A 23,587-nucleotide genomic window follows, 5' to 3' on the forward strand; every position below is an offset into this window, starting at 1 on the left:
CTCCTTGCTTCTCCTTCCTTTGAATTCCTGTAGTCACATCTGTCCCCAGCCCCAAGCACCCAAAACAAAACCTTAACCCCACAAACTTGTACTTATTACAAAAATTATTTCTAGGACACTGCTTGCCTGTATTGCTGCTAAGTATTCCTAATTTGTTTCTTTTCTTTTGAAGATATAAGCAGCTTATTTTCACCTATTTTTCAAACTATTTTCTCATTCAAAATCAAAAGGGAGACTCCTCAGTCAATAAAGTTAGCTTCGATCACCATCTATCTAGCTTCATCAATTCTTCAGAGAAACTATGGACAGCATTCCCACATAGATATATAAAATTAATTCACTGTGTGATCCTTCATATTTTCCTTGTCTCTTGGCTTCACAACAATGCTTAAAAATAAAATCCTGACAGCTACCAGGCTGCTGTTGTGCAAATACTACTGCTTATCAAGCTAAACAGCGTTTACTATCACCGTCCTCCACATCATGTGCTCCTCTACTGAGCTAAGTCACCCTAATCTGTTCTGAAGGACAATCAACCTGTTGTGTATCCTACACTTGTGTTGAAACATAAGAGGCAATTCCAGTTTGCTTACTGAAACTCCTTTAAGTTACACAAAGGGTAATCATAATGCTTTGGAAAATAATTTATTTTACCCATCCTGTATGAAAATACACTACATATGCTACACTTATACAATTATATGCATAAAAACCAAATAATGCAGTTATGCTGGTACAAACATTTAGACTTTCCAAGAAGAAAATTTAAAGCAGACATATCTACCTTGTCTGTTTCTTTATTGTCCCAAATCGTAGTAAGCAAAAATATAAATGAAGTTTAACAAAAACTGTAAAATCCAACACAACAAATATTTTGAGTCCTGATTTTTTCATTAAGGGAGAAGAATGAACCCACAATTCCACCTTGAAAAGCAGCAGTCAAGCAATTTCCTTGGTATCTGAAAGAATGTGGGGGTTTTTCCCCTTGTGCTCCAATTATCTCAGCTACAGCTATAAAAACTACCTTCGTGCTTTCATAGAATCATAGAATGGCTGGTGTTGGAAGGGACCTTAAAGATCATTAGTTCCAACCCTTTTGCCCCAGGCAGGGGCACTTTCCACTAGATCAGGTTGCTCAAAGCCTGATTTAGCCTGGTATGGTGCATTCCCAGCTCTTCTGGGCAACCTGCTCCAGTGCCTCACAGTAGAGAATTTCTTTCCAAAAGCCAATTTAAACCTACTCTCTTTCAGTTTAAAGCCACTCCCCTTTGTCCTATCACTACACACTCTTGCAAAAAGTCCCTCTCCATCTTTCTTGTAGGCTCCCTACAGGTACTGAAAGGCGCTACAGGGTCTCTCTGGAGCCTTCTCTTCTCCAGCCTTCTCTTCTCTCAGCCGGTCTTCATAGGGGAGGTACTTTAGCCCTCCAGTCATTTTCATGGCCCTCCTAAGGACCTACTACAACAGGTCCAAACTTTCAGAAAGTTTTACCTCTTGATTAAAGGGAAGGTATTTCAGCTCCAAAATAAATTACAACATTTGTAGCTGTGAATAGAGATTTAGAATAACTCGGGAATACTTTTTACTTGAAGTCTGAACTTTAGCACTAAAGGTAAGGAAGGATTGAAGCAGCAACCATATAAACATCTAAAATGAGCAAGAACATTCTCTTGGTTGAATTTTACATGGCTTAGTAATAGCAAAAAAGTCCAGAGAGGCTTCTCCATCTAGCCAAAAGTCAAATCAAGCAGTTTTGTATCCTCAAACAGCAGCCCTTAAATGCAAAAGATAAGCAGGGCTCCTTTCTCACTTACGCAACTAGCTCAAGGGGGAGAGAAAGGGAGCACAAGAGTAAAACATCATTTTACATTATATTCTGGGGAAAATATGAATCCTCTACCTTAAAACCACATTGAATCTAATTAGTTACAGGATTACAATCAAACAATTTTCTGACTGATCAAAAAATTTAAAATGTGAACCATTTGTCGGTTGAATAAGCCTACCAACAAATGAGTTTGATCATCAAGTTCTTCTCAACTTTCTCAATTACAAAAGTCTCCTATTTTGCCAAGCAAATTAAACATATCTGTTAAATTTATAAAAAATAAAGGGTTAGTATATTTTATCTCATTCTCACTCACTTAAGTGGTCCTAACATTAGCATCCTAGGTATCTTAGGCAGACTCCCTTCATCCTTCACTTTCTGAAGTCGTCAGCTTCTAACCCACAATTCGTTGCTCTAGCTTTTTTCCCCCCTTCATTTAATTAACAGATGCACACTTCTCACTACTATATTAGCTGGTTTTATATTTAATGTTTTCTAAGCATCTAGTAAAACATCCTTTAACTGATTTCCCTTTAAAACTGAGTAGAAAAGGAATTTCTATACAGATGATTTCACTGAATGGCTTCCAACTGATCTTTACAAAAAGGAAAAAATAAATGCTGCTGATTAAACTTCATATTTATTACGTACAATCAAAGTCAATTCACAGTCATTTATACTTTCTCAACAACAAGGAGGTTTTAAATACACTACTGGTTACTGGGCTCCTTTCAATAATAGGTGTGACTCCAAATCCTTCTATAATGACTTCTAAAAATACTGCATCCATCATCTTTTTAAATGCACATTTTAGTATTAGTAGTACAAGACCACCTGCACACAAAAATTAAGTTTCCTGTACTTAAGGAGTTAATCATCCTGTATGGGACTGCTATTTGACAGTCCGTAACAAGCTATTTCTGCTGTGGCTTACCACAGAGAAAACCAATTGATAAATGTTACTTTTTTTCAGTTCTCATCAAAATAGCACTGTCTTTTTCCTTCACTTTGCCCTTCCTAAATTGCAAGCTGCTATTTTAACCATCAAACACATCACTCCTTCTACCAAGGGTCAGCGATACTATGCAGATCAACCATAAGCTTTTTCTATTTTCCTTCAAACTGAGTACCCAACACTTTTTTCTTTATAAACATTTCTAGAATTATTCATCAGTCCTTCATAAGCAGTATTTCCAATATCTTGTATTTGTATTAGAAAAAAGTTGGGTACTTTTCCTTCTGCACGTTTTAATAGATGTTCTACTTGCCTCTCCTCTGTAATCGATATTTACTTCCAGTCATTTTTTTTGAGGAAAATCTGTCACCTCTTTTCACCTTAAAATCAAGCCGCTGTTTCTTAACAGGAAAACCCACTCCTTCTACACTACTTGTATAGCCAGCTAGCTCACTCTTATCATCACCTTTGTCCTAATTTGCTTATAAGCAGAAGTGTCTGAAGACCACTCGGACCTGCAGAAACACTATGCCATTTGTCCACTTATACAAAAAATGACAGACTGTCTGTCTTGGATGGCTAAAGATCTTCACAAATACATAATCTGCACTATAACATCATCATGGCAATATAGCATTCCAAAACACACAGCACTTCCCCTGTTACTCCTTCCCTGTAAATCAAAATCAACTAATTCTTTTTGCTTCCTGTGTACAAGGCTTCTTTGGACTGAACTTGATGCAGACTGGCTAGCTTCAAATTTACCAGGTCTTACTTTGTGAAATCCAGTATTTCTCATCCTGATGTGGAATTCTCTAAGACATCAATCTGTACAGCTCTCCACACCATTGTTGTATGATCCTCCAGACACAGCAATGATAGAGGAAGAAAACTATTTTATATAAGCCTGTGCAATTGAATTTGTAAACTTTTACAACTCTTCATATAAAGAAAAATATTTTGGCAGAAAACCAAACTATGGCAAATCCATTACAGCTCCCCACAGTTGCTTACTGCATCACTGAAGGTAAAGCATTCTATTAGGCATATCTGTCTCACCATCATTTCTTCCCACTAGGAGGAAAATATACTTTTGTAGTATATTGTATACAATTGGATCCGTAAGAAAAAAATATCCTGGGATAGGGGGGAAGCAAGAAACTAAAGGAAAGGAGGAAATTGTCAGTGAGGTCTGTGAATAACACAGAAGCAAACCTTAACTGAAGAAATAGGCACTGACATTCAAAGACAACTGTCAAAAGGAAGTTTACTTGCCTACATTAGCTAGCACTTGATTCTATCTCCATGGAACAATGTAGATGGAGAAGACAAGGAGAGAGGGAAGAGGAAGGCAGAATGTGCCATGCTATTTAAATACATTAGAAGAATTCTCTGCATACTTCCTCTCTGACACCACCACACATTTATGACACTACTAAAGAAGTTTTTTATTTGTGAGTTACTAAATTGACAAATAAGATTCAGGAACTGCTTGCATAATGCAAGCATGAGTTCCTCAACATCTAGTCTTTGCATAGAATTAAACAAAGTTGCCTCTATGGAGACAGGATGTTTTCCTTACAATACCCAATTCTGGCCGTGTGACAGCCAGCAAGCTCATCACACAAGTCAACCCCATGATAACCTAATCTTGCTTAAACTCTCTTAGCAGTGCACACATTTTAAGGGACGAACTAACTACCATTCCTCCTGAGTCCTTAAACGAAAAAACATTCAACAAAGCAGTCTAGACTATGTTACTATTGAAGTGCCCATGGGTCTGAGAATCATTTCAGTTAATGAGACAGCTTGTCCATACCTCCTCCCTGCACTACAGGGAACACCAGGCTGGCAGAACGACGAGTCCCCCAAGTGCACTGCCAAGATAAAATACATCTCGTGCTGACTAGTTTAACCTTCACAGCTGAAATACCTGAGATATGTTTGAGCAGGCACTTCATGCCAGAACTTGTCAAATATAACTAGGAAGGGGGAGATTTGGGGCAGCGTTTATTGCTACAAGGAGAAATGAATCAGCAAGTCAAGGGGGCTAACTCAGATTAAATATGCAAACCAGAGCTTATATAAGAATCTTGGAACATGTCCAAAATAAAGAATACAAGAACACGGAAGGGATGAGATACAGGGGATCCTTTTTAGCCAGTGTAGTTTTCTTTATTCAGGTGGAAGTCTTGAGAGCAAGACAATGAAATAGGAATTTTCTTGACTGTAATTAAACAGCTTCAAAATTACATCCTTAAATAAAGCATTGTCAGAAGATGAAATACACTCCAAATACATTGCAAAAGAAGCTGCAAGACTCTGTAAGAATGAAGATTTCAGACTCTTGTCAAATTCACCTATTAGGCAGTGTATGGATTACAAAAAGTTAAAAAAAACTAAGAACTCTGACAACCTTTAGTCTCATGTTTCTGTCATGTATTTTGGCTATTCGCAAGTAAAAACTCATTTATGGTCTCTGTTTCCATGTTGTTTTTCAGTACCTGTAAATACAAGTTGATACACTACCTTCACATTGGACCTAAGCATTGTGCTCACTGTGAATTTAGCAGCTTGACAAATTACAGAACTTTTCCAGAAACTTATTTGTTACAGAACTTTTGAGAAGCTGGGGAACATGCACTCAATTGGCATTAAAAAGCCTCTATCCAAGATGATCGCAAAACATTGGGAACACTTACTAGGCCTTTTGCAATGCCTACAGCAAATATTTCATCACAACATGCTTTACAATTCAATTATTAAAGACGTGTGCAGCCACAAGCTTATCAAAAAGCATTGGCTTCCCAATCCTGTTCTTTTTAGTGGGTAGAGATTTTCTTCCCCCAATAAAAGCTCATTAATCAAGGCTGCTAATGAATCAACAGTTAGGAGTGAAAAAGGGACTAGACTTAAGAGCAAACGACTGCAAAGCAAGAAGAAACAAACTCTGGATTTAAGCATACCATTTGAATTACCCCAGTAAGACTGAAGTGTTTCCAAGTAAAAACAAGCAGATGCACAGTGAAACTATGATTATAAAACAATGTTCTAATTTAACATAAAATTATTATCAATATTCAAATCCGTGTATTTGCCTATTATCTTACACACATTCAATGTTATTGAACAATATTGGTAGCATAAAAAAAGGATTTAGAAGAGGTTCTTTCAAGCCATGCACTGCTGCCTGAACTGTCCACTTTGTGGTTATCTTTGAAGTAAGTAGGACAGTAGCAGCTTATTAGAAGTCTCAGCCTATCCAAATGATAAAATTGTTTCTCTTTTGTGACAATTTTTTCCACAATATCACTCTCTAGTCAGAACTATGACACAAGCCTCAAAAGTTTAACAGAGAAAAACAGCACTTTTTAAAATACTGTAAACAGGAATCTACAGAAACAATAATTGCAAAGCCCTCACACAGAATATCAAGTACTTTTAATATACATACATGTATTTAGGATCTTCCTCTCAAAAAAAAAATGTGCTCCTCAAAATCTAACTTATTTCAATAAAACCCACTCTTTCTCCATGAGCTCATTTTCAAGCAAAAGTTCATAAACTTGGTACGGTCTTTTCACAATTTTTCCTAATTTAAATATCATGATGACCTTCTTTCCAAGCACGTAATTTCTGCAATTATTAAGCATTTAAAACATTATTTTTGCCATTAAAATATTTCCCCTCTCAAAAGCCAAACATTTTCTGTGGCTAGTTAGACATATTTGTGGGTGCATTCTAACTATATTCTTGAATCAGAGCAAGAGATTATGAGAGCAGAATAAAAAAAATGCATTTGCTCAACAGTCCTTATTAGGACAAAGAAAGTAAATTACCTACTCCAGTATATACTGTAATCTACCAAAGATTTTTGTGGCACTTCAATTAGGGACAAAATTTCTTTTTTTAAAGGCCACATCATTCTAGTTATGTTTTCTCACTATTTCCCTATGACCCCTTTCTGAGCACCTATGTGCATCTGCTATTAAATAATGGGATGAAAAATAAGTTTTAAAAAAACATCCCTTCAGTCTTACGCCACCCTAAACATACCGCTAACAATATAACAAATATACACAACCACAACAGTACATGCATGCAACTGAAAAAAAAAAGTTGATTCCCCCAAAACAAAAATAAAACCAACCCAAATCACTCTAACCTTTCTCTAGATAGAATAACAGCATCTAAGTCAGCTTATCCAAGGAAGAAGTATTTGTTTGAAACTCCTTTTATTTTTTGCACAAAGCTACCTGAATACATTACCATAAAATGGGTAATTAATTCAAACAATGCAGAAAAATAGAGTAGAAGCAATGGAAGTCAGGTTACCTCTACACAAGTGCTAACACAGAGCTGTACCAACTTTAAAATGCAAACAGACCATGCTCTGTGACTCAAGTGCACCAGACTGCCAACCCAGTGAATAATCCCAGCACCCCTTGAGGGAAAGCAACCCCAATTCATATTTATTAATCATCATCCCTACAAGCTACTGTAATACAAATTCAGCAGTTAAAACTTTGTCATTCTTACATGTGTGGGTGAGAGAGGATGTTAATAGCACACTTAAGAGTGTAACTGAAACAAAAAGTGTGCCCAAAACATTTATTTCCCCTTATCTCCTTTAACACATTTGGACAGTCACCTACCCAAATTACTCCACCACTGATAATTTACACCATAGGAGCCTGAATCAGTTTCTCAACTGGCACCACAGATTCACCAGGACGTCGAACAGTTTATTAAACCATCCACATGGATCTGTGAAAGAGAATTAAGAAGTGTTTTCAAAATGATGTGTGTAAGCCGCCTTGCACAAAACTAAGACAGTTTCAAATCTACACATTTACTTTGTTCTACACCAGAATCAAACACAGACAACACAGACGCAGTAATATGTAGCTTACCACAACAACCACCATTCTACCAACATGCATTTTTATTCTTTGTCAAATCTGAACATAATGCAAACAGAAAAAGCAGTGCGTCAAAACACAGAAAAGGTAGAACTGATTATCATTTCTTCCTTCTATGGCAGCCAAAAGTGAAACACATACACTGCTAGCAAGCTAGAGTTCAGCTCCCTGTTATTTGTACGAATGGAGTCAATTATCAGATTAACAAAATGTAACCAAAACCAGCAAGAAGTTAAGCGCGGGACCTCAAATGAACAACCTCCTCTCAAAGCACTACAGTTGTGGTCAATCTCAAGCATGTTCTCTGAAAGAGAATATATAGAAAGAATCTATACCACCCACACAGACACAAATGCTCCCACAGTCCTCATGGGGAAATAAAACTCACTGCAACAGATGAGTCTTTAAAAAAAGCTTCAACTATTTCAACTAAACCTACCAGCTGCCTTCATTTAGCTTAACATGAGATTTTATTGAAAGTCTGCAGCCACAGCTATTGGCAAGAGTGGAGACGCTTACAAGTAGTTGGATCTGTTTCTCAGAAGCTTACTCCGCCTGGTGAGATTTGTGAAATATTGACATACACTCTGTATGTTGAGGATACAAATTTTACTATGTGGTCTTGTATGCAGTAAATATAGGATGCATGCGGAACACACCCATGGCCTCATCTTGGTGACATTTGTTGAAGCCAGTTCAAATAAAGTGCCAAAATACAGAAAAATGGTTTCTCATCTGTTTTTAAAACAGCAAATACATCCCACCAAAAAGAAAAAAGGTCTAATAAATCTAGGTTTCTATGTTGACAAATGGAATCTTTCCTGAAATAAACTGTTCTTCAGGACATCAGATCCTGATTAGCACTTAATATACAGCCACAAAACCGAGTTTCATGATTCCTAAAGTTTCTAAGACAAACAGCAGCAACAGAATTGTCAATAAAAGAAGTGTTTCTGCCACTGTCAAAACACCGAGATTTCACAAACCCTAAACCATCCATAGTAACACAGCTGTTTAACAGATCTCAGCTACCTTTTCCAAAACGTTGCAGGTATCAGCTCCCCATGGTGCCATGGCCACCTCAAACAGAAACTCTAAAGGATGCCACAGTTGATGACTGCACTGCTACTTTCCTGGCTTTCTCAGGAATAAAAAAAATTGGGTTGCTGACCCTTAAAGTGGTGGCTCTAGAACTTCCCTTCTAAAATTTTCCTACTGCTTTCCCACCTACAGCCAAAATTCTTGCATGGCTGAAAATACTAACAGAAGTATTGCATTAAATCAAGTTTATATCTAGCCAGCAACTCCCTTCATAAACACCCTGCTCAGGAACTGACGGTCTATGATGTAAAGCCTGGAATAGCTTTCTCAGGTCTTAACCAAGGAGAGCAGACTAACTTCCTTCTCTCGTCTTGAAATCTTCCAGAGAAGATTCAGTTCAATTTGAGATGTAAGTGGCACCTTTATAGATAAAGAATGGACTGTTGAACATGCTGTCTCTTCCAGATTACCTGTTCAAGTTTTTGACCACCGGGCATGCACAATACAAGTGCTCAGTGGTAAACTAGACTCCAAAAGTTAAGGGTTGAGGAGGAGTAAGAAAATAAGATTTTTGCACATTGTTAGAAGAAAGACTTTTGACACTTCTTCTCCTAAGGCCAGTTTTCCCCCCCAGCAGGGTAAGTTAGAAAGTAAGTAGAACTAAGGCTACACTCTACTTCCGGCTTTTTCATTATCAGAGACGTGTAATTTTTAATTGAAACACACTACCTAATTAATACCAACAAGCCATTTCAACTGAAATGGCTGATGGGCAGGTCACTATATGAAAAACGACCCGTATTACATTTGAGTTATAAACTCCTTTCACAACAGTTATTAACAACCAGGACCTTCCAGAACTAGACAGATTTGTGCTGTTGAATACCTAAAATCACCCCTTGTAGACAATATCTTGGAGCCTTTGTGGCTGCAAAGACAATTAGGAGAAGAATCAACTTGGATTTAACTCCACTATCACACTTGTGAAAGCCATGCTGCATTTCAAAAATAAAGTGACTTAAAACACAGAACAATTTTTTTCCATTTTACTGTTTCCAGTCCCCTGTTACTGTTACTCAGTTTTTTCAATATATGACATGAATGATCAGGGTCTGCTTATATATACGAAATTTTGTTTAAGTACTTTGAAAAATTAGGTGCAGTTAGTACTTCTATCAAGCACTTAAGAGTCTGCAAGAATGTATCCTAGAGCCTACACTAAAATGACTGGTAATATTACATTATAAACCAAGGATATCTATCACTTTGGCTAAGCGTACTGGAAAAAGATGCCAGATGGAACACCACAATGGAGGCTACTTTCATTTCCACCCAGAGCCAAGAAACATCATCATACCACTATCTTAGCAAGAGCAACTACTGACAGCAGTGAGCAATGGAAAAGATCACTTAAAGCAGCAAAACTAATTTAGAAATATTCTACTAATCAAGGTTTAATATTATAAAAAAAACTATTTGAGATATTTATTAAGTCAGTTCTACTGAATCAGTAGATCTGTGCATAAAAGCTAACATTTTGCTTTCACAATGAACAGGAAAAAAAATCATTTATTACCACAGGATTCTTCCCCTCCACTTTCTTCATCTACCATGACAATCTTAAAAACGCTACTTAAATTTTTGTTAAGCATGGTTTAGCTGAATCCAAAGAATAGAAAAATATGAACTTAGGAATTCATGAGCATAATTACTAGCAGTGCACATACAAAATCAATAATTTAGCAACTACATTAATGCGGTTGGGCATGAACTGAATAAAAAGCTCTCCTCAATTGCTTTCTGAAAGCAAACAAATACTTTGTATATTTTTTTCCATTAGGTCGGACAAACAGAGGATGCATATAATTACAGATAACATATAAAAATTAGTTAGCCTACATTACAAGAAGTTGTTTTGATATGTATTTATTTTACTTTAAAAAAAAACCCTGTAATAAGTGCTTAAACACACTTGACTACTATCCTTCAAAGCGTTAAAAGATGATCTGGTTATTGGAAGCCAGGTGATTGGGAGGAGAGGGCATCAACTTGCAGATACTTTGTGAGCTTAAATACTTGATGTTGAGTAGCTGACTGATTTGTACGCAACCTTAACACTTAAATTCTGCCTTGGATCCTAAATTCTTCTCTAGATCAATGACTCAAGGGGAAGGGTGGAAAGGAACCCACTCCAGCAGTACATGTTAATGTCACTAAGCTCAGCCTCACTACTGGCTATAATTCCAGCACGCAAGACTCACAGTTCATATCCAAGTGCCAGGACTGATACCAGAAAATACATGATCTTAGCAGAGAGAGAACAAGTCATTTTTATTGATCTTAAAATAGCCTTTCCCCCATACCCCTCCTTACTTCAAGATACAGAGATATAAATACAGGCAAATACACCTAAAAAGCAGTGTTCAATTTGTATTCTAATCACACAGCAGAATAAATGTAAAAATACATACAGTTATCTTTCAGAGACCTTTTCTGCCCAGCATTTTAAGACATGCCAGATGCACTGAGACTACATGCCAGTCCCTCAAAATCTGACTCTTCCCCAAAATCCCAAAACTGCAGCATCAAAAAAAAAAACAAAAAAAACAAAAAAAACAAAAAAAAAAAAAAAAAAAAAAACAAAAAAAAAAAAAACCCCAAATCTTTCTGGTTTAAGTGGAAAAAATACAGGAGAAGGATAACTTTAGAAACACAAAAAATGAATGCAGTTGATAGTATTTCAGTCCCACATTCACTTAGAAGGGGAGGGATTAATGCAAACATGAAACTGTACCAAAAGGAGATACACTTGCCCTCAGGTTCAAAGTCAATTCCAATTTACCACACTCTAGATTCTTATTACAGATAGACTCTCACAACTGAAATAACATATGAAGGAAACATAAAATGCGCAACTTTTTCCACGCTCATTTGCAAGGTCAACAGTCACTTCAGTGTCTTAATAACTAACTAGACTATGCATGCATTTAAGAAAAAAATCCTAGTGTATTTTCAGTCTGGGCTAAGGGAAGGAAAAGAAACAATCAACCTTTGCATCACATTTTCAAAATTCCAGTCCCAGAGAAATGAATATCATCATACTAGTTACTCTCAAGTATGCAGAAGATCATAATTTAGAAACCACCTTCAGGAAGAATTCAGTATCTCCAAATCCTGCATAGCTTAATCCTTGTACTACATAATTTGAAAGAATAAGCCTAATACCTACGTTATCTTCCCAAATACAATATTCAAGATAATTTGGGACTTAATATATTCTGAGCTTCTTTCCTATCTCTGAACCCTAGGAAAATAAATTATCTTACAGCAATCACTATTTCCCCTGAAACACTACATCAAATACTTACCAATCAGCCAGAAGATAAACTGTTATTTTGCAGATTAAAGAGCAGGACATACAAATAGACAACTGCTGTCATGAGAAATACCTTAACTGCTTAAGGATGTATTGAGAACTATCCATTTGATGCCTTAGTAGTCCAGTAAGCAGGCAGTGTTCAGCTAAGCTCTCTCACAGATGTAATTGCTACTAACACTGGTGTGCCTGGAGAAGGAAAAAAGTCCTCACAACTCAGTTTAAAGGTCTGTCATGTGATGACTCTAAGAACGGCATTGTAGGGAGCAATTTAAACTCGGATAACAAGAAATACATTTTAAATTCACTAGTGCTTTAATAGATCACAGAACTCTCTCCAGAGAAGCAGAGATAACCAGAGTATCAGAGTCTTAAAAAGTGGGTAACAGCACAAATACCAGCTGTTTCTGTTCACCTCATGCCCATGAGTGCCACCTCCTCCCTAATATAGGGGCTTGGCCCTTCTGGCTAGAGGAGGGAAAGATCAGAAGTCACCTGCATTTCATGCCTGCAATACAGTCAAGTGAGGCCACTATACATGGCTCCTCACTACAGCCCTACAGCACTTCCACACGCAGCTGGCAACCTTCCCAGAAGATCTGAAAATGATCAAGCTAAATGTCTTCTATTCTTCCATCCTCTGCCCCCTAAATTACCTTGCACTTTTAATTCCTCCATGAATGAAGGTGATTCTACCCTGCCCACCTGAAATGAAAAAGTAAAATACTTTAAAGGCATTGCACACTGTGACAGACATTTCTGAGTCCATCATTTTGTTATAATACATAACATATGAACTTGTTTACTAATCACACCAACTGCCCATCACCTGTCAGTTCTCCAGTCATACTAGCCTAGAGGTCTAATCTGAAGGCAGAGCATGCCACATTCAAATACTGCTGACCTACACATTTCAATCAAGAGATCCCTCTAGATAATGAAAAACACAAAGCCACCAGAAATCCCAACGAACTAAAGAGGCTAGATATATAAGTGTCAAAAGCAAGTGCTCTGAAACATAGCCTTCAGGAGAAAAGGACTTCATTGTTGCTTCTCCTTTTCCATAGTTAGTTATTTCACACTCCTGCAGCAATTAAAAACCATTTTACAGAGAAACATTAAATTCCCATCCTACTGTCTCAAGTCTGCAAGTCAATCTATGGCAAGAAAAAGCAGGAGAGATGGGAGGTGGTAGACTTTAAATCTGCCCAAAAAGAGATGTAACTGGGTAAGTATCCCAGTTTTTAAGTGCACTCTTGACTTTTATGTATGTATTATCAAGGATCAAATCACTGATGATGAATAGCAACATTTACATTTACTGTGGGTAAGTGGAAGACTATTCCAAACCAGCCACTGGAACTCAAAAGGCAAGTCAATCTCCATTGTGCAAAATTCAAACTAGAGCCTGCTGAAGCAAGAGTAATCTCTGCTTTTCTCTCTGCCTTTTAAGCTGCCTTTAACAAAACCTGCCTTTTATTACAGCTAGGGTTTGCATAACCACACTGGAAGTTCAATCAGTAACTGATCCAAAAAGCCTAAACTGCAAGACATCGGGGAGAATTTTTTTTTTTTAAGATCAGTTTGCTCAACAACTCACTGACTTTCAGTACCATGTCTCCACCTTCAATACCTTGCCTTCACCTTCAGTACCTTGTCTTCTTTCTAATGCAAAGAACCACACCAGAAGCAAAGCAGATGCATGCAGAGGAGTTGCAGCACAATGTAAGACCAGACATTTAGTCACAGGCTTTATAAATTAAGACTCCTTTAAAGTAAAGGTGATAACTTGATTATTACTGGTATTTTTCTTTTAGTACAAAAAAGATGTATCAAAAACCATATGCAAGCATATTTTAATGCTCACAACAGCAGAAGCTGACGGCAAAATTCATTTATGCGTGTCACATTTATAATTTAGTCTGCCTTGGATTCATAGTTTTGGTAGAGGGGGCAGGAGGGAGTAATTAAAAAAAGAAAAATTTGCCATGCTAAATATCTACAGGCAGCCAAGAAGAAACAAGGATGCTCCGTCAATCCAGTAAACAGGTTGGTCCGGACACTGACTGTATCAGTAAGCTATACTGTACAGAACTGAAAGAAATTTTCAGAGGATGTGGTCTGAACCTCAAGACACTGTTGCTTAGCATGTGCTGTGCATGTTTTTGCAACAAAAAGTCAATTACTTGCCTACAAAGCAATGCTTTCAATTTACTAAAGACTTGAGGGAATGGGAATAAAGCACACAAAAGTATATGGCCATCCCCAACATGGTAAGTTCAAAATTTACATACACTTACTTTCTTTTAACCAAAGCAAAAACCCTTTTTAAATTCCAAAGTGACCAATACAAGGAAGTGCTTTGTAAAGAGCCACTATTGACAGAAAGTCTCAGTTTTTCACTTCAGCCTAATACTAACATTAAAAAATTTTTTTTAAATATTCAGCTAATATCAACCTGTAATTCAAGCCATAGATACACTGAATAGATTTACAAAAATTGATATTTATGTACACAACAGTGTCACTGATCTAGACGTATCTTTCACATCCCACTGTTCTTAAAATGTAAGTGAAGATACACAAAATGCAGTTCTTCCTAGAGCATCAGAAAGCTGCCACTTTATAATAGGTGATGCCCATGACTTAGAGCAGAATGCAACTTATTTCCAATCTTGACGGTAAAGGTGATTTGTCCTAAATCAAGCCCATAAAATAAGACATTTTCTATTAACCCTCAGATGTTTGGATGTAAAGCAATGTTAGTAATTGGTATGGATGAAACCAGTCTCTACAGTGCACCCAAGTTTCTCATCTAAATTCCTCTTCTACATCCCATCCTACTAACTGATTAACTTAGAGCCACCCACACCATGCACCTCGAAAAAAGACTTAATAGTAAATATTGATAAGAAGAAATAGAAACAGGTTTTTTTCATTTAAAAAAATCCTTCAATGATGCTGTCTTCTGGTCTGCTTCCAAATCAACATTACCAAGGTCTTGGAGAGCCTAAGGAGAAGGGACATATTCAGGGAGAAACCACAAGAAAGGATGAAACAAAGCATAACAGTCAATATGCTTTCAAAAGTCAAAACAGTTATATGTCATGGTTAATTAAATCATACAGTAAAATTAAGTTACACAGTACCTTAAAAAGAAACAAAACAACCAAAGATGAAACAACACAACTGTTTAAACGGAGAGGTATAAAATAGGTATTTACAACCAACAGCAGAGAAAAATCTTAGAAAAGAATTTTGGAATAAATGCAAGGAGGCAAAAAACCCCCTGCAGAATCCCTAGCATAATTTGTCTATTAAAACCAGAAATGACAAGTGCTTTGATGACAGTTTCAGTTGGTTAAAGAGTGAGAAAAGACAATATACTGTATTTGTTGCAAGTACACTGCAATTTGTAACATTTGCATGTTCCAAAAGGCAAACCCCAATTTTGTGTCAAGATTATGCTTTGTGGAGGACTGCATCAACACTATGATAGTAGCACATCCAATTTGAACAGAGGCATGTGAACTAATTTCCAAGTCTGTTTGAAAATTAATTCCTGCTACTGATGATGACAAGGGCTAAATTGCAAGTAAGATTTAACTTGATATTTCACACTGAAAATATCAGCAAACCAGGCCAGACTCAACAGAATTAACAGATAGTTCTAAGGTGCAGGGAGGAGCAGGATGCCCATAGATACTTGGTTGTACACCTGAAGTACATTTCAGATACACAAAAGAACGAAAGGAAAACATAGACTTGAGAAAACATTTCTTTGTCTTAATACTTCTGGTACTTCCTACAATTCAATAGCTACAGAACCCTCCTGTAGCCACTGATAGCTGGGAGACAAGCAGAAACACTGGAATTAACTGTGCTTGAACAGGTCACACCCCCCTGTGGCTAGCAGGACCACTACTCCTTCACAAAACACAAGATTTGGTGATTAGAATGAAGATAAACATCACACTTCAAAGAAGAACAAAGGCTGAGGAGGAGGAGGAAAGCTCAGGTATACTGGAACATGTTTCTATAGATTTTCTCATAACTATTGCAAAGAAGGCTGAGACCAATCAAACTAACACACACCAGGATCAGGGAAGGCAATTGGACTGCCAGAACAAATACAAAAGCCGGCAATAACCCAGCTGACTTGGTCCAAAATACAAACAGGCAACTCCAGGATTTACCTCATCTCTCAGCAGATAAGCACATCTTTAAATGGTGGTACCATTACCATGGGACAGCTGAAAATCTCAGGAAGTGGAATTTAAACCAGAAAACAAACACAGCAGCACCTCCTTTTTCAATCCAAGAGACAAGAACATATCAAGCTTCCAACACTGCTTCACAACTGATGTCTTACAATCACTCCAAAAAAGCACAGAAATTACAGTAGTTATGGCCTCCGCTACAGCCTCTGCTTCATGTGAAGCTACTCTATTACTAAATGCTTGTTTTAAACAAATCCATGCCTTCCACAGCTATGAAAGTAAAACACTTGCCCTGTCTTCTCTTTCCGGGACCTCTCATTTCTTACACAAGACTGAACAGCAATTAGGATGTTACATAAGTTAATTTACTAAAGTTAATTTTTACCTCCACTTCTAATCATAGTGATTGAACAGAAAGAACAAACAAGAGAAAAACATTCAGAAAGAACAAGCAAAATTTCCTTAGAAGATATGTACTTCATTCCTCTGGCTTAAAGAGGCTTTTAAAGGCTTTTAAATTATTTCAGGTAAGTAAAAATTGTGCAATATACTAGTTAGAAACTAATCATGATGAAATTACAGATTCTAGATACACACGTATTTTTCTATCTACCACCTACTTTGCCAATATGGAATAATAAGCAACAAAACGCTAGGCCTTGGGCTTGTGTCTTTATAAACTCTGCAATATTTGGAGCTATTAGTTGTAAATGTTCTTACTCCTTGTCTTGAGAACTTGTTGGAATTAGACACTGGGCAGAAGCAAAATCTTTCACTGCTTATTTCTATCAACCATGGTTGATATACTTCTCTCACAGCGCTGTAAAGAAACACATATGCTACTAGCCTTAAAAAAAAAACAACCAACCAACCAAAATAAAACCAAAACCTCCAAAGAACGAAGTAAACCAAATCACCCACCAAACACCTGTATACTGTGCACAGGCCTGTATATCCAAGGAGGAAAACATAATTATCTTTTTCCTATTTCTTCATCCTTATTGATGAAGAAACCAGTTGACTGGTTTCAACTTCCATCTATGGCATATATAAAACAAAGAAAAAATAGGGGCTGGGGAAACAAACAGTAGTGAAAATGCTAACAGTGTAAGTCAGCAATTGGTATTTAATACCATCCTCACTACAAAAAGTCCTTTTTAAGCCCTTAACTCAGGAAATAAAATAGGTTTGAAAAACATAATCACCACATTCTATTTCACATGAATATGATATTTTTATTCGTTTGACATATGTTGCTTCCTGAATGGATTTAATGTATTTTGGCATTCCAGAACAAAACTGCTCTCAGTGTTTGGCACTTCATGTACAATGCAGCCAGGAAGCCACTCCTTAAGACTATGCAGCCATCTGCAGCAGATACCAAAGGTTTTTGACAAGCAAGCTGCACTGCTGTAAATATGCAGTATTTAACTATAAAAGTTCTCATCCATTAATCAGACTCTGCACGTAATTGGCTGCAGATAAATTCAGGTGATCTGCAACACAAAACAGGTCAGCACAGAAAACAGAAAGGGGAAAAGATAATTTAAAAAAGAAACCATTTATTATTAGAAGATTACTGGTTATTTAAATTAATTATTTTGCTTACTAAATTGTATGTCCACACATAAAACCCCAGGCCCTGATGCTCTGCCTTACATGCATGCCCCCCTCAAAAATGCAATTGCCAGAATTCCTGCCTAAACCTAGGACAGATCAAACAACAGAGGTCAGAAGAACACAGCAGGCCCAGAACACCCGAGATACAAAGTAAGCAGATACTGGGTCCATGGGAGGGGAAGGAAGAACCACACTCAGAAAACACTGCTGCACCAAATCCAGGTTACGTAACTCCATCTATGGTAACAGAAAGATAAATGGAGTTCAAAGGAAGTACATGTGGGTATGTATGTTCATTCCCCATTTTGAATTTGGTAGATTTCAAAAAAATATATATCCTACCAAAAACCACAAATAAATATGCATTCCAACACTTAAAAGACTATGCAGTGCCCTAATGGAAGCTACTGCTTGAAGAGAAATAGTAGATAGAACTAGACTTCCATTTCATTTTATAATTCCTCCCCCTTTAAAGAACACTTCTGTCTCTGTGTTCTAAGTATTATCCACTTCAACAAGCTGGTTTGGTTTTTGTTCTTACATGTTTAATATAAAATGCAGTACTAAAACCAGAAGCTTTTATTCACAATGCAGCTTTAAAAAGTTTTACTTTAATACAGCTTTTTCACTGCTACAATAAGGAGCAGCCACTATTTTTTAAAAAAGCAAAGGTTCAAAAAAACAAAACAAAACAAAAGGCTGTATTTTCCAGACTCTAAGTATCTTGTCCCTCTAGTTTATACAATAATTATGCCACATATTACCTCAACATTATTCTTAGCAGTTTTAAGAGTTACTGTCCTGGACATATAAAGAAACCCCTGAACCTACTTAGCTCTGTCTGTTGTTCTTCGTTACATTAATTCTACAACCACTACACAGATCCTGATACATCCCAATTAGCTGTTCACAATGGTGATGCAGAAGAATTACTCCTCTCTGCACTGGCAGTGGTTCTAACTACAACACTCTTCAATCTTCCGTGTGCATAAGCACCATTATTCTTGTCCTCTATTCACTCAGCTTTTCTCTCACAATGCATATTTGATTTTTGCCAATTTATAATCTCTTTTCATTCCCAACACAGTGATGAAACATTTAAGTTAGTATTTTTGTACTAAATTGTCTTTTCCTTTACTTAGTGTTGCATCCCTTTAAGTGAATGGATGATGATTAAAGAAAAGAGAGCTGTTACGTTATTTTTATTTTAGTCTATCAGGCATTTTGCAGGTAAAATAAGCAACTGATACAAAAAAATTAGAAGAAAGCTATTCTTGAATGGTTTCTTAAGTACTTTCGCCTCTTTAGATAGGGAAGAACAATAGTTTACTGCTTAGAATAAAATTTTTATGAATAACTTAGAATTTAGACAATTATATTTAAGTACACTTCCTCTTAAAAGTGTTGTTTTCAATAGAGATAGTAATTCACTATCAGAAGCCAAAACCAAGTTTTTCACCTGACAGGAGATTTAAGATGAACTAAAGAGTCTTCTTTCTCATCAAAATGCTAATTACAGCCTCAAAACTGAATTCAAAGTTGATTTAATAATAACTTTAAGTGTTACTTAACTTCTAACACACTGTGCTTTCCAGCATGAGAAAAAAATAAAGAAAAAAATACTTTGACACTACTGCAGTAAAAAGTGGGACAGTGCCATACTGGTTTGCTATTACTACGTCACCCTCTTTTCTCAGAATAGGAAAAACTGACTGAGGAGGACAACGTAGGAATTTCAGAGAATTTCATAGCTGTGATTTCCAATAATTTGAACTGTCCAGTGTATACTTCAGACTTCTCAAAGATTAAAATCAAGTTAATACAAAACTGGGGGAAATGAGTAACATTCCGATTTTGAGGGAAAGTTATTCCTCTGTAGATCTTTCATAGTCTGAAGCTGAAATTGAAAATTTGGTCAAGATTCAACACAAGTGGAATGACACGTGAGCTACGGATCTAAAATGAGCAAATACATATTTAAATTCAGTGGAAATAAGCAGGGACTCACTCCACAGACGAGAGGAAGTACTGTTTTTAAAAGGTTAAGGAACAATTTGTTGGTTCTTCATTAGTTAGTTTATGTAAAGGGAGAAGCAAAGTAAGAAAGAGAATAAGACAAAAATATTGATTAAACACGTTTCTCTCCCTAACACTTTCTTCTAACCTGCTCCATTGACAAGGCCACAATCTTTCTCTTGATGTGTCACCATTTGCTCTGCAAAACCAATTCAGTAACTGATGTCATGAAAGACTACAGTCAGGACATTTGAAATCTTGACAATACGTCTCCAACAGATCCCACAATTTCCCACAGAAAAATCCCACAGAAATGTTTGCCTGCTTTACGATCTTTTTCTAGTAAAAAAAGCATTGCAAAACCACAGAATGATTCCAGAATCCTCAGCACTTCTTCTGCTTTGTTTCAGTAAAGCAAAACAAAATAAATCCTCCCTGAAAAATTGATGAACTCACCCAGATAAATACAAATGAAAGAGTAAATGAACCTCAAGTCTTTTAAAATCTATTTTAAGTATATCTTGCTTTCCTAGTACTTGTATTACTTTCATTTTCGTTTAGTTAGGTTAAATACCTGGTAGCAGACCCAAAGCCTTAACATGTAAATTAAAAATAACATACTGGAAGAACAGGATTGTCTGATAGTCACAGAAGGCCCACACCCTCACAAAACATTGTTCAGGAAAACAAAACCCTCCTAAAAAACACAAATAAGATATAGATGAACAATTTTATAGTAAAATAGTAAAGCCCTGAAGGCTTTTTCTTCTCCCATATCAATGTTTCTGATCGTATCCATCAGGATCAGAGACAGATGGATTGACAAATTCTGAGTTCCAACTATTTTCACTCCCTGTCACATTCTGAGAAGATGGTTTAACATGTCTATTTCCATCCTTTTTCACTTCTTCTTACTTAGAGTCATTAATATTTGTCACCTTGTTTTTAACAGTTTCCTGACACCCATATACGAACCAACAACAGTGACCTGAGAAAAGTCACAAGTAAAATTGTAGGTTTGCTCCAAATACTATTTTCTAGCACTGCACACTCAATTCCCTCTGCCTGTAACTCCTCCAAGTTTAAAGAACTCATTAGTTACTTAGAATAAATCACTCTGTGTAAGTTTACTACAGCATAGCAGACATAAATGGTGTAAAAACTGAAGAGGTATGAATCAGGAAGAAGTGAACTTTTGAATTTTCTCCCTCAGTGATGAACTTTACTGCCAATCCCTAAAAAATATAGAGCAGTTCAGAAATTAAATAACCAACAGAGCTCCAGGGTTAGCACCACATATGATTATGTGACCAGAAGTAACCCAAAATTAGTATGTTCTCCTAAAAGGAGCTAACTACCAACCTCACATTCCAGGCCACCACATACAAACATGCCACAGCAAGCAAACATACCAGCAGCAGCAGATCAGTGAACACTATCTGTTGTCAGCATGTTCACTGATCCTCCTTCAACTAGACCTACCTCAAAGGCCAAAGTGGAACCTAAGTAAATGAAACATCTAAATATTACACTCAGTAGCATAAGCATGGAGACTGAGCATTTGCAAAGCATTTAAGTCACTAAAGATTTAGACTGCTATGTTGACACACTTTTCGGTTTAATTTTACTGAAAATACAGGCCTCAGTCTTCTAAATACTACTGCAGCCAAGCTTTATGTTGTCTTAACCACAAGCATGCATAAGCACATACAGATTTTTAAGCAACATCTTTCCACAGACAAAAAAAAACCCTGTAAATCACAATAATAAATGTTCTCCGATACCCAGCCTCAAATATAAAACGCCATGATATCTTCAGGGTTACTTGTAAGACAAAAGACCTGCAGTAACTTGCTCAAATTGCTGACAGTTGGATTGCTCTTCTAAACTATTATTTTTCCTCTCTGGTAGAGTAATGCCAGGCAGACAACAGTCACCTGGGGAAAAAGCAGCAGCTCTCAAATCTTAGCAGTCTATCAGAAGCCTGGAAACACTTTCCACCATTAAAACACTTACAATGCTATCTACAGTCATTCTGGATGTGACACTCAGTCTGTGAATGACACTCAATCATCTGGCACCACATTTCAGATGCTTCTGTACATGCACTGATGTAGCTTAAAGCACCTATGCCCTCTCTTCTGCTTCTCAAAACTTGGAAGTCTTGAAAGACACATACTGAAAAACTCCAAGGACAAGGAGAGCAAGGAAGGCTGAAGAAATCATTTCTGCAAAGATACTAATCACATACCCTACATCACGGGACAGAGGACAAAGGATGAAACTTCTCTTCCATAACTGTCTAGGAAGATGGAACCCCTTATGCAGCTGCTACAGGAACTTCTCATGCCAACTGGAGTTGAAAACTGGTGAGAAGACTCCAAAGGCAGCAGTAAAACTCAAAGCACTTTACTTCAAAAACCAAGACCATCCTTCTGCATCTGTTTTTAGTATCAGAACTTCAAATATTTTGAATTTATTTATTTATTGGGATTGGAGCTTTCTCCAGTAAGGAGAACAGAGCCCTGACCACTTTGCAGGAAAAAAAACATGGATTCCAAATTAAGACTTAAATTATAAGTGTTTCACTTCAAGTAGTTGTAATTTTTACTAATAGTTCAAACCACCGGAGCTTCTTCCACTCCTAAGGTTGGCCTCAGACAACTGACACAAGAAGTAGCCCTTGCGCACTACAAGCTCACAGCAAGACAGCTATAACCCAACCTATACAAACCATCTTATCTAATTAGATTGAGCCTTATAAGGCTTGTTTACCTTCTGACATTATTACAACTACCAGGACCTCCACAGCAGCCAAGATTGTTCGATTGTCCTCAGAATCTGCTTAATCATCACTGTCTATTCTTACACATAGTGATCACTTAGTATCAAGTAACTACAAATTCCTTCCAAGAACAGAAAGAAACTAATCTACTTTTTAATTTAAACTTTTACTTTTAAACTTTTAACTTAAACTTTTTACCCTAGGCAAGAGACTTGCAAAGCTGATGTTTTCCAACATAAGTACACTTCAGTTTGGTTTCCTTTAAACCAAAGGAAGAGCTTTGCTCAGTTTTATTTCTCAATTATGCGAAGTCACAATGTATTCTTAAAGGTGGAATTACACCCTAGCATTGAAATATCATGCTTCTGCATCCCCTTTAGGGAAAGTACAAAGAGTAATAATTCAAATACCTGTACTGAAACTTACGCCTCAGAGAAACAAGTATCTTAAAAAGAACTGGTCACTAATGATGCTCCTTTGGATCCACTGAAGTTCAGAAGTAGGTCCCATCTGGGTCACCAAAACTTAACAAAAATCGGTAAAAATAAAATCTCCTTACCACCAATGTTGCATTAAGAAGCAGGCGTTCTTTATTTGGCTGGATGCACGAGAGGATAGCTCCTCCTAAATACCGTGCATGCTGAGTACAGGAAAAGCTCCTGTTTATATACTGTATTTTACATACATATTCATTGATTTTCCTGGAATAAACACACATATGATAATCATTTCCCCAAAATCATTAACATATTTTCCCTCCCCTTTACACATGCATCTTCTGCCCTGGGGGTCTCTTTGGTGGTCCCTGGTGGTCAACAACCCCA

General features: G+C 36.9%; 1 protein-coding gene across 9 annotated transcripts in view; it reads right to left on the bottom strand.

Annotated features, from left to right (window-relative positions):
* ERBIN (erbb2 interacting protein) overlaps window positions 1-23,587 on the bottom strand; it is a 119,454-nt gene that overhangs the window by 91,682 nt on the left and 4,185 nt on the right. For 7 of the 9 annotated variants that reach the window (XR_004237370.1, XM_032095384.1, XM_032095386.1 and 4 more), the window contains exon 2: window positions 7,439-7,550. The exons of the other annotated variants lie outside the window; for them this stretch is intronic. The gene's annotated coding sequence lies outside the window, so the exon portion shown is untranslated. The remainder of the gene's footprint in view (window positions 1-7,438; window positions 7,551-23,587) is intronic. 9 annotated transcript variants of the gene reach the window in all.

This window comes from Corvus moneduloides, chromosome Z (assembly GCF_009650955.1).
Source record: "Corvus moneduloides isolate bCorMon1 chromosome Z, bCorMon1.pri, whole genome shotgun sequence".
Lineage (NCBI taxonomy): Eukaryota > Metazoa > Chordata > Aves > Passeriformes > Corvidae > Corvus > Corvus moneduloides.